General features: G+C 45.8%; 1 long non-coding RNA gene across 2 annotated transcripts; it reads right to left on the minus strand.

Annotated features, from left to right (window-relative positions):
* Nucleotides 1-553: 553 nt before the first annotated feature.
* LOC120851163 lies at nucleotides 554-9281 on the minus strand. 2 transcript variants are annotated; one of them, XR_006078511.1, is made up of 3 exons: nucleotides 9177-9281; nucleotides 4179-4384; nucleotides 554-743 (listed from the first exon to the last, which is right to left on the minus strand). It is a non-coding gene; the product is annotated as an uncharacterized LOC120851163 (long non-coding RNA). The 2 variants fall into 2 exon arrangements; XR_005718251.3 differs by lacking the exon at nucleotides 9177-9281 and adding an exon at nucleotides 5826-5887.
* Between the last annotated feature and the right edge of the window lie 4084 nt (nucleotides 9282-13365).

A 13365-nucleotide genomic window follows, 5' to 3' on the forward strand; every position in this document is an offset into this window, starting at 1 on the left:
GGACATTATTGAACAATGTTACCCGAAAATTACTAACATTGACAAGCTTTGCCAAGAAACTGCATATATGGTTGTCATGAAGTCATTTTTTGAGCTGGTGCCTGATATGAGTAAATGGATGAGCATTACAGGCCATTAATGAATCAGCATTTTGAAGTCCTAGAAGCAAGACTCCGGAAGAAAACAAGAGGTTATTGGAATAAATTTATTTCAAAAACGAAACAAACGTTACAAGTACCAGTGTATGCTTCTGTTTCTTACAAGCTATTAGATCTACAAAATTGTAAAGAACACGCTAAATTACAAGGCTGATCTGCATGGAAATAAAAATGCAAAATATTAAAATTCCCAGCAACATAAAGCAAGCAGCAAGCAGCAGAAAAAAAAGCTTTTAAATGATTTAGGTAACATGAATTTTTTTTTTCAATTCCATGCATTCAAGACGGTTAACCAATTCCATGCTTCCAACAGGGATCAAAGTAACCAACTACAGACATTTAAAACTATAACAGAAAAATCAAGGCACAAACATGCTGAAAAACAGTGAAAAATGCACGGATAAGAGAACACACAGGACAAGGTGCTGTGTGTTCTTTTCTCTTTGTCTGGTTTTTGCACCGTTTTTCAACATCAATTCTTACCAACTAGCCCAGCCCAACTGTCCATTCTTGTAATCAGAAACATGCTTGCCTTCTCCCCTTGTGGCAGCCCCTCAGTCACTCCTGGGAAGAGGCACGCTGCTCCTGCAAAAAAATAAAACAAAAAAGTTGGTTGCGTTCAGATAATGGGTGCCTATTTCAGTGCAGAGAGTGTCATCAAGATAAAAAAAAATGCCTACCTCTGTCCTAACACAGTTTCGCCTCAGTTTCTTTGCATGCACAAGCCATTCATTTCATCCAGTTTAGACCTTTTCCGCAAAGTGTGACCTACCCACAAGGAGTGATGCGCCTGCTCAAGCATGTTTTGATGGCTGAGCACTGGCAACACGTTTGGCCAACAACCTGATATGGCAGTCCCACAGAAAACCATGCCATGTGTCTGATTCTCACTCTCCTTCTAGGCCTCTTTCAACTTCTTTACACTGAAGCATAAAAAGCTACCTGCTAGCAAAACAAACTCTCTAGCTAGCTGAAGCCTAACGTGGACCTAATGAAAACATGCTAGAAAGATTTTTAGGCAGTAATTGGGGCCCTGTCCAGCACTCATTTCTTTACAATCACAACAAACTAGTGTAGCAACTGGTCCACAGGGCACCTTTACACAGCCTTCTCAGGGTGTTCATATGACTATGACTGGAATGGCACCATGAGTGCCAGACACCTGGCACTTGCAGCTGATCAGCAGTCTTATCAACTAGTCATATCAATTCTCCCGAAAACGATTCCCTCCGTCCTCATTAACAACGTGGGGCAATGGGGTACAGGCAGGGTATTGAACCTAACCCGAACCGTGAACCGAAAAAAACCGTTATTTTTGCAAGAACCGGAGTTGACCCGGAACGAAATAGTTTTTCTCGCTCCGGAGCGGAACCGATATTTTTCCATGCGGTTTTCGGTTCATACGCAAAGTCAGATTGCGTGAAAAGTGCGTGGCGAAAAACACAGTAACCTTAAAAGTAAACCAAAGAATGGAAGACAAAAAAAATATTTTTGCGCAAACCGGAGTTGAGCTGAACCGAAATAATTCTTTTTTTGTTCCTGGGCAAAACTGATCAATTATTTTTGTGGTGCTCCGTTTATGTGGAAAGTCAAAAAGCGAAAAGCTCTGTAACGTTCCATTATCAGGTTGTCAGATAACGGTCGTGTTCATAATTTATAGTTTGTTTCGAGAACTCAAACGAAATTAGCAGAGTAACTATAAATTCTCCGGGATTTCTGGTCTTATGTATTTCTTTAACAAAAGTTCACATTCGTCCCAACCTTTTCTTGGTGACCGGAAATGCCTCCTCAAAGAAAATTTAACACTAGAACATACACAATTCGTAAATTAGCAAAAGTGACCATAATGAGCCTGTTTGGTGGCAAAACGGTAAGTTGGGCTAGGTGGTTTTTCATCACGGACTGAACGAAAAAAAAAGGACAAAGAGAGGTATAGACAACACCCCTAGTGTTGTCTATACCTCTCTCTGTCCTTGTGTTTTTTTTTTTTCGGGCTTAGTTTAACTTTTTTGCGTGTTTCTTGTCTCTAATTTTGTAGAATTGAGTTCAATTTACTTTAGACGCCTTGATTTCATTGTACAACTGATCGGATAAGAAAGTGATACAAAGGCCGATGGATATTTTAGAACCTGCACTAGTTGCCATACTGTAGCGCATCTAATCTGCTCTCCAATTAACTCAGCGGATTTAATAATCAGTCCGAAATTAAAGTCTAGCACCGGGAAGGGGAGAGGGGATTTAATCAACAGTTACAGAAAACAGCAAAAAAGCTTTGATCTCTGGTAGCAGAAACAGCAAGGACCAAAACATTTTCTCCTCAGAAACACAAACATCAAGGCGCACAGCTCTTCTGAGCATTGCTAGACAAGGAGCCGCGGCTTTGAAGGGACGCTAACGTGTTACAGTTTGGGAGGAAAGAAGGGGACGCCATCCAGAACTCTACCCATTGGCGCAAGAGCCCTGGGAGTGCCTGCGACCCAGGTCAGCGCGCAGCGAGCCTTTTCTGGACTGAAGTTCATTCTATCGTCTCAGAGGGGCCGTCTTTCCCCGGATATGCTTCTTCGGTCAGCTGCCTGACATTGAACAGCGCTTTTACCCACGTCCCGAGGTGCCCCAGCACTAGCTCGTTCGTTCCACACAGTAATGTGAGCCTTTGCTTTCTATTTGTAACACTTTTATACAATATGCATAGTTTATCTTTTGCTCGTCAACTGTTTTTGAAGCATATGAGTACGAACAGGTTCGAACCGGCTTGAACCTTTATTTTTTCACTCCGGAGTTGAACCGGAACTGAACCGTTCTCCCTGAACCGGAACGAAAAGCGGAACGAAAAACATTTCGGTTCGACAAACTGGGTACAGGACATTTCATCGAACGCCGTTTCATTAAATCACTTGACGCCGTTTCATTGAATTTCCCTTTACTAAATTTTAGAGTTATACAATTCTTTTTGCATAATTTACTATCGCTTTTGAAATAGCTTTGATGCCGCTCTAAATTCACCAGAAATATAATTACTACCCGGTAAATTTTTTGTCTACCTAAACGTTGGCTACCGAATCATAGAAGGTTGCTATCATATTGAAACTTGAGTGGATACGAGACTTAGTCTTTTCCGGCGAGGTAGGCGGCTGTTCTCGGCCACTCACATTTTCCCACTTCAACCCTCTATTCATGCGTGAAAGGCACTTTCTTAAGAGGGAAACAGCTATTTTCCGCAGCGCCTTTTTTATTTTGTATTTGTCGATTTAACTTTGTTTTCATTTTATCCTAGGAGAATAGCTTTTTTTTAAGAACATATATGTTCATAAAAAAAGACGTCTCTGCCCTTTTCAGCAATTTTGTGTAACCGACAGAACCGTGGACCCAACAAATCTTCGACATGCAGTATATATACTGTATGTCGAATATCCGGCAGGTCCACGGTTCTGTCGGTTATAATAAATTAACAAAGAGGGGAGACACGTCTTTTCTTTTCCCCGTATCATGGGCCACGGAGACAGATTACTGCTTCAAGGACGGGTATAACCGTCCTTATGCGAGAATGCATACCACAACTAGCAGCTTTGTAAATTAAAAATGACTAGATAAAAAAATGGAAGCCGTTTACAACTCCCTGGAACGACAAATTAGAGCGCAGCTCTAGAGGAGGAGGAGGAAAGGGTGTACCCCTCCCCCCTCCCTCCAAGCGGCGTCGCCGTCGGCGTAACTGTGAGGTCACGTGACCCTCCTGAAGGGGGGTAATGTGACCTCGGGAGGTCACGTGACCCAGCGGGGACGTTTCGGCACGGTGCCGGAACGTCGCCGCGGTTACGGCGACGGCGACACCGCTCAAGCCAAAAACGGGCGCCTAAGAGCTGCGCTGTAAAAGAAACACCAAAACAGCAGGTGCTCAATAAACAATATGGATACCATTCACTATCACAATTGCGGCTAACCAAGCTGAGGCTAATCACATAAAATAAAAAATCTTAAAGCTAGAAAGCGTTAAGAAATTGTAGCAACAAAAAGCAAACATACACGTGTGCGTTTTTGCTTGGGCACTGGTGCACGTTCTGGAAGTTGAGGGGCTGGCTGAGTGCTAGGTCGTTCCTGCAGAAGAGGCAAGCTTGACCGAAAAGGAGCAGTCTCTTCCTTTTTCTTTTCTCCCGCTCTTCATTATTCGTTGATAGGTCGGACGTCGCTTCCGGATTTTTTTTCTTTGAACTTTGCATCTTCATATGTCACTGAAACAAGAAAGCCGAGCACACCAGTCAAATGTTTAACCACCACAAGCTCGTTTGCGCCCTAACCTTTTGTTCATTAAATCAAATATGCTCGCATTATGCTTAGACAGTTTTTAGGTTAAAGCCTGCCAACTTTTTCGGGCTCATGTATATAATCTGTCAGGATCGGGCCAAGCTCAGGCTTATATTAAAGGGCAACTCCGCTTCTTTTCCAGTAGTGCAAAACTATACAGTTATCTTTGTTATCATCTACAAAACCCCCATAGCAAATATTACGACGGAATTCCGCCTAGAAGTTCATTAAAATCGCTGTCAAAGTTTGACAAGCACGAATCCGCTGGTTTTGGATGAGACGTGCGGGCCAGACAACACTGCCCGGCTGCATTTCCGCTTCCTCCAAATTCCTTCTCCCGGCACGTCCGCGACGTCATCAAACATGTACAGCTTCTTTTTTTTTTTTTTTTCTTTCAATTTTGTTTTCTTTCCCGGGGAGAGCACGGGTGGCGCCAGCGCCGTGAAAGACGTGAGTGACGCGCTCGGCCGGCCCGGCGCTCGACTATTGATACTACTGATAAGCCGATCGCCTCGTTGAGCGCGGCTTGTGTTACATCGCATACGTTTGAACACCAAGAGGGGGAGAGGGAAGCTGCTTTTGTAAGAATTTTGAGTGACAGGTTAATCTTCTATAATCTTCTGGGAGGAGAATAGCGACGCCTGTGCTAATCCAGGAGGCACAAAGGAGGGTCCTGATAAGGGGGGAGCTCCTTCTTCCCTTGTATATCACGTGGGTGTACATGCTTAGTGATGCCGAATATACAATGTTGTCCGGCTTTTCCACCGTTTCGGTTTCGGTTTGTGATCATGGCTAGAGTAAAATTACACGAAAAATATTTTATTTTTCGCGAAACAAAGGATCGGGGATTGTTTTTGAGTGCTTCAAAAAGCAAAATCGGCCACTATCTCAAAATTTTTGAAATTAAGCGGAGTTGCCCTTTAAACAAAACAAATATTTTGTCGGGCTTGGGCCGGGCTCAAGTTTCTGTCTAAAATTCTGCCGGGTCCGGGCCGGGCCCGAGCCGTGTCTCTTCAAGGCCAAGCCTGACCGGGCCTGGAAATTAAATATTCTATCGGGCTCGGGCCGGGCCCGGGCCATGCCCCTACCGGGCCGGGTCGGGCCGGGCCTAGAAATTCTGGCTCGTGCAGTGCTCTAGCACACTCTACATTAGGTGAGCAGAGCCCGCGCCCTGCTCTAAGCAGAGCGCGGCTCTGCTTAGAGCCTATTTCTCTGCCCCAAGGTTCTCAACTCCTTGCTCAGGGCACTCAATGGCATTTGTGGCTCGTTTTCCTTGACTGGGCTCGCTTTTTGACAATATCCCTGATTTTTCCCGGTAATTAAAATATTCTTGACTATTCCCGGTTGCTAGACACCCGCTATACTTACAACATGATGCCATCACCTGACAGGAGAATGTGGCCCAGTCAGTAAAGGGCTCTTCACGCTCTCAACTGCCATCATCAACCGATTTGATCTGTAGGGTGGCCATGCCGTGCGGCCATTGGACGCCCAACAGGTAGGAACAACTGCAACATCATTTTCCGCCAAAAAATGGACCACAGAGTACATTTCCTGAAATCAACAAATAAAGCAACAAATAAATGGACAACAGAGTACATTTCCTGAAATCAACAAATCAATCAAGCCTGTATTACCTCAAAGGCCACTCATAAGCCACGAAAAATACAGTTTTCGAATTAAGCACAACCAATGTGCAACGGTTGCAAACATTGATCCCACTTGCAAGTGAAGTAGAAGAAAAACTGCATAGCCCTGGTTATATTGCAAGCAGACGCACTTCCACCTGATGTCCTGCACACTCCACACTGAATACTACTTGGAGAGCCCTGTAGCTCTAAAAATTCCTAGCTCTGATGATGGCAACTTTGAAGTATAAAGGTTGCTGAGATTCCGGAAAAACTGTCCGCAGATGCTACGGTTCCCATCCGACTCAATGAAGGATGGATGGATGGATGTTAATGGCTATTCCCTTTGTAACGGGCGGAAGCTTGCGCCACCTAGCCTAAGTCTAAAAAGACAAAAACGTGATTCCTCCCGCCCTTTTAAGACCAATTTTTCTCCCCCTAACTATCACCAGGCAGTGTGTGATATCACCAGGATGACCTTCGGGGGATCGGGCAAAAAAACTAAAAAACATCACCCCCCTGCCTCTTCCCCCCGGCGAGGGAGTCGCCAATTTTTCTCTGGTCAAACCTTTTCGGCGTTACCCCAGCACCGGACCCACTGGGAGACAGGGTTGAGACTTTGGGCCGAAACCACGCGGGAGGGAGTCCCAATTTTCCTCTGTCCCGCCTGTTCCCAGCTGTGCTAGTTAGTTGCCCATCATTTAATTTTCCCTAGATAATTTCCACCAATTTTCTAATTGTCTCTTTGTCGCTGTAATCTTTTTTTCTACCGTCCTTCCATCGTCGCCAGTGGACCCCAGGGTCCCGGCCAAATCCGTTACCCCTTCAGAGAGGGCAGGACGAAGCTCCGTGCACTTCAAAACCAAGTGATCCAGTGTCTCACTATCATTATGGCAGGCGGCACATAATGTGTCTGTCTCCTGAAATTTAGCCCTATACGTCCTCGTCCTCAAAACTTCCGTTCTTGCCTCAAACAGCAAAGCACTTCCCAGTGAATTGTCAAATAGCTTTTCCTTTCTTATCTCCTGCTTTCGTGACCTGTACACTGCTAAAGCTGATTTCTCCTGCATTCTCCCCTCCCACATTTTCCACTCCGCCTCTTTCACCTTCTTTTTCACTGACGTAGTCTGTTCAGCCCCATCACCAGTGTGTAGATATTTATATGTAAGCTTTCGGGTTCGGTTCGTCCATTTTCTGTTTAAACTTTTCATGTATAAATACTTGAATACCTTACGTGCCCACCGCGTATCTTCCATTTCAGTCAACCTTTGTTCAAATTTCAACTTACTAATTGCCTCCCTGCTCTCAAAAGACAACCATCTCATGTCCCCCTGTACTCCCTCATTTGGTGTTTTTCCATGTGCTCCCAGCGCCAATCTGCCTACGCTTCTTTGTCGAATTTCTAGCCCTGATTGAACCTCAGATTTCATGCACAGCACTGCATTGCCAAAAGACAGTCCTGGCACCATCACTCCCTTCCATATACCTCTGACCACTTCATATCTGTTATAGTTCCATAGTGCCTTGAGCTTCATAATAGATGAATTTCTTTTCCCTTTTCTAATTGTATTCTCCTCGTGTTCCTCTAGATATTTCCTTCCCTCATTGAGCCAGACCCCTAGATATTTGTACCTTTCTATGTGTTCTATCACTGTGTCCTGTATCTCCAGGGGTTCCCCCTTCTCATCGTTGAAAACTATTATACCCGACTTGTCCCTACTGAATTTTAGTCCTAAACTGTCCCCTTCCCTGCTGCAAATCCTAATCAGTTCCTGTATTGTCTCACGGCTTTCTGATACGAGTACAATGTCATCTGCATACATTAACCCTGGCAATAGTTGATTTACCTTATGTCCTTCCTCCATGTAATTCAGGTCAAAACCTAGGTTGCACTGTTCTAACCTTTTTTCCATCCCACTGAGGTATATCATAAAGAGCAGGGGAGACAATGGGCAACCCTGTCTAAGTCCTCTTTTTATTGCTGCTGGTTTTGTAGTTTCGGCTTCCCATTTCATAATCACCCTATTCTCCGTATAAACCCGTTCTAGGAACTTAACCGTGGTTCCCCCTAGGCCATACCCTTTTAGCAGTTCCCAAAGTATTTCCTGATTCTCATTGTCATATGCCCCTTTGATGTCCAAAAATGCTACCCATAATGGCCTTTAGCTTGTCATTGCTATCTCTATGAAGTTCCCAACGACAGCAATGTTGCCACCCTTCAGTTGAACACAGTTTTCGGACGGCTTCAGAGAAAAATGCGCTCCGTCTAAAACAAGCTCACTGCACTGGGTTCCCTTGAAGCTTGGCGGCTCAGGTCCGTCTCGGTGTTGCTTGAGGGTCCATATCACAAGAGAGAATGACATTTTGGCGAACGGCGTCATTTGAGCGAATGGTCGTTTTAGCGAATAACGGGGGCGCGCGTTAACCCATCCGTCGCGCTGCGCTTTACGCCGCTTCGCGGCGACAGTCTGCGGCAACTCATTACAAAAATATGAACTCGCTTGGCCCACCCGAAAACGCCGCTCCGCGGCGTCCGACTATTCGCTAAAGTGTCGTTCGATGAAACGTGGGCGTTCGCTAAAACGTCATTCGATCAAGTGAGTGCCTCCCGGCTAGGGTCGTCATAGCACAGCTGAGCTTTATGAAGTGTGCATAAAAGCGCTTTTCCAAATGGCTTCTAAGGAGCACTGGCCCGGGGGAACTGACAAGGGGATAAAGGAAAGGGGATTTTGAAGACGGGAGAGGTAACGCGGGGAATTCGCAGCGGGGATTTTGACACAGGTGTTTTGAGATTAGGTTATTTCGTGCACCACCCGTATCGCTCGGCTCAGATTCGCACTCGGAAGCTCGTTGGTACTCAAACTCTCCGCAAATCTTGCATGTGCTGCCACGGCCTGTTGTCCAGGTGGCAGAGGGAATGCTTCCTCAGTGTCCACCGACTCCTCACTGCTCGTATCCCAAATTTCAAGTTCCTTGCGAACACTTTCGGCTACCCTACGTCTTTTTTGGCGATCAGATAGCTCTGATAGCGAACGCTTCGCCCGCTCCATTGTTCAGCACAAGTAGCAACAAAAACAAAAATGAAACATACCTTTGTTTACGTTTCCTCCACGCCGAGAGAGCGGCAGAGCGGTCCGATGAAACAGAATCGGGCTTTGAGGGTCCGTTGACATGCGGTCACGTGGTCAATCTGGCCGACCTGGCTGGCTGGCGACCTGGCTTCGACCTTGCTTGGCTTGAGCTACTTGCACATCTTGGCTGCATCTTGGCGTCTTGGCTTGTCAACAGTGTGAGTAAACGACTAAATATGAAGTGTCAAGTAGGTATTAACTCTGGAAATTTATCCGACAGTTCTAAATTAAGTTTTCTTTAAGAATTATAAAACATGAGATCGGTTGGAGAAATTGGAAATTAGTATAAGCCGTACAGCCATAACCGTAAAGCCGTACTTGTGCAATCATGGTGGACGGTGGTGATATGGTGATCTTGCAACGCCTTGGAGTGAATCAGTGGATGACCTCGACCGTAAGATCGGTAATGATAGTGAACTGTTAACGTCGAAACGGTAGTACCGTAGCTATGCGACTGTGCTGTGCCATTGTGATGTGTCCAGATAATAAATGTAGGCAAAGAGTGGTCCACGCAGAGCGAGCTTCGAAGCCTCAAACTCAAATATTGGAGCTTTATGTCCCGAGATGGTTTGGTTTTGTTCTGACCACTTGTGTCGACAGGTCTTTGGCGAGAAGTGAACGAGGACTAACTATGTGTGTGCGATTATACTCGTTTCATTTTAATTGCGAGCGAAGCAGAAACACACGAGTGACGCACAGTCGCCCGGGCGCTGGAAATATTGTTCAACAATAGTATGCGCTATCATCATCACTCACTCGTCCGCGCGCTTCACTTCTCTTCTTTTACGGTAGTGGCCGTGCATGGTCCTTTCGGCCATTCATTTTAAGTGGTCGGCGGAGTGCGTCCGTGTATCCGTGGCCCTTGATGCTGGATCTCCTTCCTACCTGCCCCCCCCCCCCCCCCCTCTCTCCTCAATCACTGTTCTTTCACCTCACCCCATTCCCGTCCCATCTCTCCTATGTTGCCTTTCCTAACCTTTCCCTCCTCATTTCCTCGCATGATTTAATGCCAGCGGCCCCTTGCTCCCCCTCCCCTACCTCCATAGGATTTTATGTTCGTTGCCTTTAAGCTTTGATCTCGACTTCGGACCCTTGACTGCACCTCCTCGCCATCTCCCCTACTATCTCCTCGGTCTCCTCATTCCTCCCTCCCCTCTTCCTCTACTCTCCCGTCCACCTTCCCCTTCCCGCTACCCATCCACCTCACCTTTCCTCCCCTCTTCCCCCTTCTCTCACGTTTGAGTGATTTTGTGTTCATGGCCTTTGACCTTTTCTTTTTGGTGGCAGGTGCATATGGCTCTTCATTTTGAGTGGTCAGGGATGTGTGATCTTGATGTTCGTGCAACGGTGGCCGTGACGTAAAACATCACAGCAATACCTGTGATGTTTTACGTCTTACCTGGCCCCACCCCACTTCATCTCCTCATTCCCCTCCACTCCTTCTCCCCCATTGGTCTCATCTTTCCTCTGTGTGCCCTTCCTTCCCTCTTTCCTCTCCTCCGTCCGCTCTTGCTCCTCCCTGCCCCACTTCTCTTCATCTTTCTCTTCATGCTCCCTCAGCTTTTCATGCTTAGTCCCCTTTTCCTTCCGTCTCCTAACTTCCTTGTGTGAGCGTGTGTTTTCGGCCTTCGACCTTCATAACTGACCTCTTTCTTCCTGCCTCTATTCTCCTTCCCATCTCCTCGCTCACCTTCCCCTTCAACCGTCTCCCTTTTCCCCTCCTCCGTCTATGAGACAATGGCTACTGCCAGTCGTCTCACTTGCAGTATGTTGCAATGAGCCGCCACTTTTTGAGTTTTCCGAATAAATATAGTGGTGAGCTGTAAATTGGACTAATATATGAGCTTCCGCATGTAACTATTTCAAATTTTCAACCAGGGTGTATTTTATACTGCACGCTCCAAGATTTCTCTAAATCTCTATGGCAAGCACTGGCGCAGACAACCAAGACAGGGCGAGAGTAAGAACCACCCAATCGCTCGATTTGACCTGAGTCCGTTGTGAAATTAGTCCTCGCTTCTATTTTAAATAGTAGAAATCATTTTGCAGCAAGCTCGGGTCGGATAAAGTAGTCGGTTGACCCCAAGAGCTCTCTGCGACCTGGCCGTAGGGTAATCATGTTCATATTTTTCACAAAAACAGAGCTACGCTTTGAATATAATGCAATAGAGCACACCATTAAAATACACCTTTGGTGATAATTTCAGCTAGCTACGTGTTCTAAATTAATTTACAGGCTACCACTCATGCCATCCTATACATGTTCGGGAGGTCTTTGGGTCGTCATGTCACCAGCGTGAGTTTTCCACCTTCGATAACACAATAACACCCCATGACTTCACGCTCTTGTTATCTTTAGCATGCGTTCCAAAAGCTGGGCATCCGAATGACCCTGACCTGAAAGCAACGATGAGGGTGCATGCTAGCTCGTGAATATTGAGCAGACTCGCCAATCCGAGACGGGTGAAGGGCCAGGAAGGAAACCAGCTCAAACAGGCAAGTCTTAACAGACTTCTCGACAAGATCTGTTGGTTTGTGTTTTCGTTCGTAGTATGACGAAAACCACAGTAGGGTGCCTTAGTGTGTTTGCGTCTGCTTTAGTGTGGCGACATCAAACCATTTTGTTCACCTTAATTATCGAGTTGAGGCTCACTGGACAATTCTATGGCAATGAAATGTAAGCCATGATCATTATCAGTTTGCCAGCCTTGCACTACCACTTAGGCCATTATGATGTTAAACTTGATTATAAAATTGTGCAGGGAAATGCCACACACACAAATAAATTCAATTTTATTATAAACCTTTTGGACAGATTTTTTTTTAGTTTTCTGCAATCTTTCTAGAGTACATTTTGAACATTTGTTTCAAACACGCCAGTCACAAGCATTAGAGCGGTCTTTCTGTTTGTATAAAAATAAAAATGTTTGAACAAGAAAATCAACATTGAACTATTCTAAGTTTGGTATCTTCGTGTATCTTTGACCAGTCTCTGTGTGATGTGGTGATGTGTCACGTTTCGTCAGATTAGGCCAACATCGCTGCAAAACATTGCCCGTATGTCAGGATGGAAATGTTACCAAGAGGTTATTTCTAAACGTTGCTCCAATGTTGCTTCTCTAACATTCCTGGAACGTTTGCCTATGTGCTGTAACGTTACATGACGTTCAGTGACATTCAAACAATGTTGCAGGAGAACGTTCCTGTTACGTTAGTTTTAAAACGTTGCTATAACATACCCAAATGTGCCCCAACGTTACATTACATTTGTGACATTCCAGTAACGTTATGGCAACATATGGTGCTACTAGGGTCTACTCAGTTTCAAGCACCGACTGGACCCTGCTCACGCTGTGGCAAGAGTCAGCATCCGAAAGAACAGTGTCCGGCACGAAAGGCGATTTGCAACAGATGTCGCATAATTGGACATTACGCCCGCCAATGCCGAAACTCCGCAGCGCTGAACCAAGTTTCCAGTACAGAGACTGCATTCCTTGGAGTCATCGAATGCGAAAACAGTCAACGGTGGACGGCGACAGTGCAAGTTGGCGAGGTGCCAATCGTCTTCAAGGTCGACACTGGCGCCGACGTGACAGTCATTCCGACAGAGACGTACAAAGCGTCTTTTTCAGCGACGTCCCTGCAGAGGCCCACGAAGATCCTAAAGGGTCCCAGTCGCCATGAACTAGACGTGCTGGGAATGATCACCAAAGACATGACCTACAGAACCAAGTCCACAAAAGCGGACCTGTACGTTGTTAACGACTTGGATGAAGCTCTTCTTTCGAGAGATGCCAGTGAGAAGCTGGGAATCGTCCAAAAGGTCTGCGATGTTACGACTTTACGTACTGGAGACGTCAAGCCGGAAAGTGAGTTTCCCAAACTTTTTTCTGGGCTGGGACACGTGAAAGAAGCTTACAAAATTGAGCTACGAGATGACGCAGTTCCTTTTGCACTGATGACGCCTCGGAGAGTAGCCATTCCCTTGCTAGGCAAGACAAAGGAGAAGCTTGAGGAAATGGTCAAGATGCAAGTAATAGAACCCGTGGAAGAGCCAACAGAGTGGTGCTCTGGGATGGTTATAGTCGCAAAATCCAATGGAGACGTGCGCATCTGCGTAGATTTGACCGGGCTAAACAAGTACGTGAA

Source organism: Ixodes scapularis, unplaced genomic scaffold, assembly GCF_016920785.2.
Source record: "Ixodes scapularis isolate PalLabHiFi unplaced genomic scaffold, ASM1692078v2 PGA_scaffold0__279_contigs__length_252992795, whole genome shotgun sequence".
NCBI classification, from domain to species: Eukaryota; Metazoa; Arthropoda; class Arachnida; order Ixodida; family Ixodidae; genus Ixodes; species Ixodes scapularis.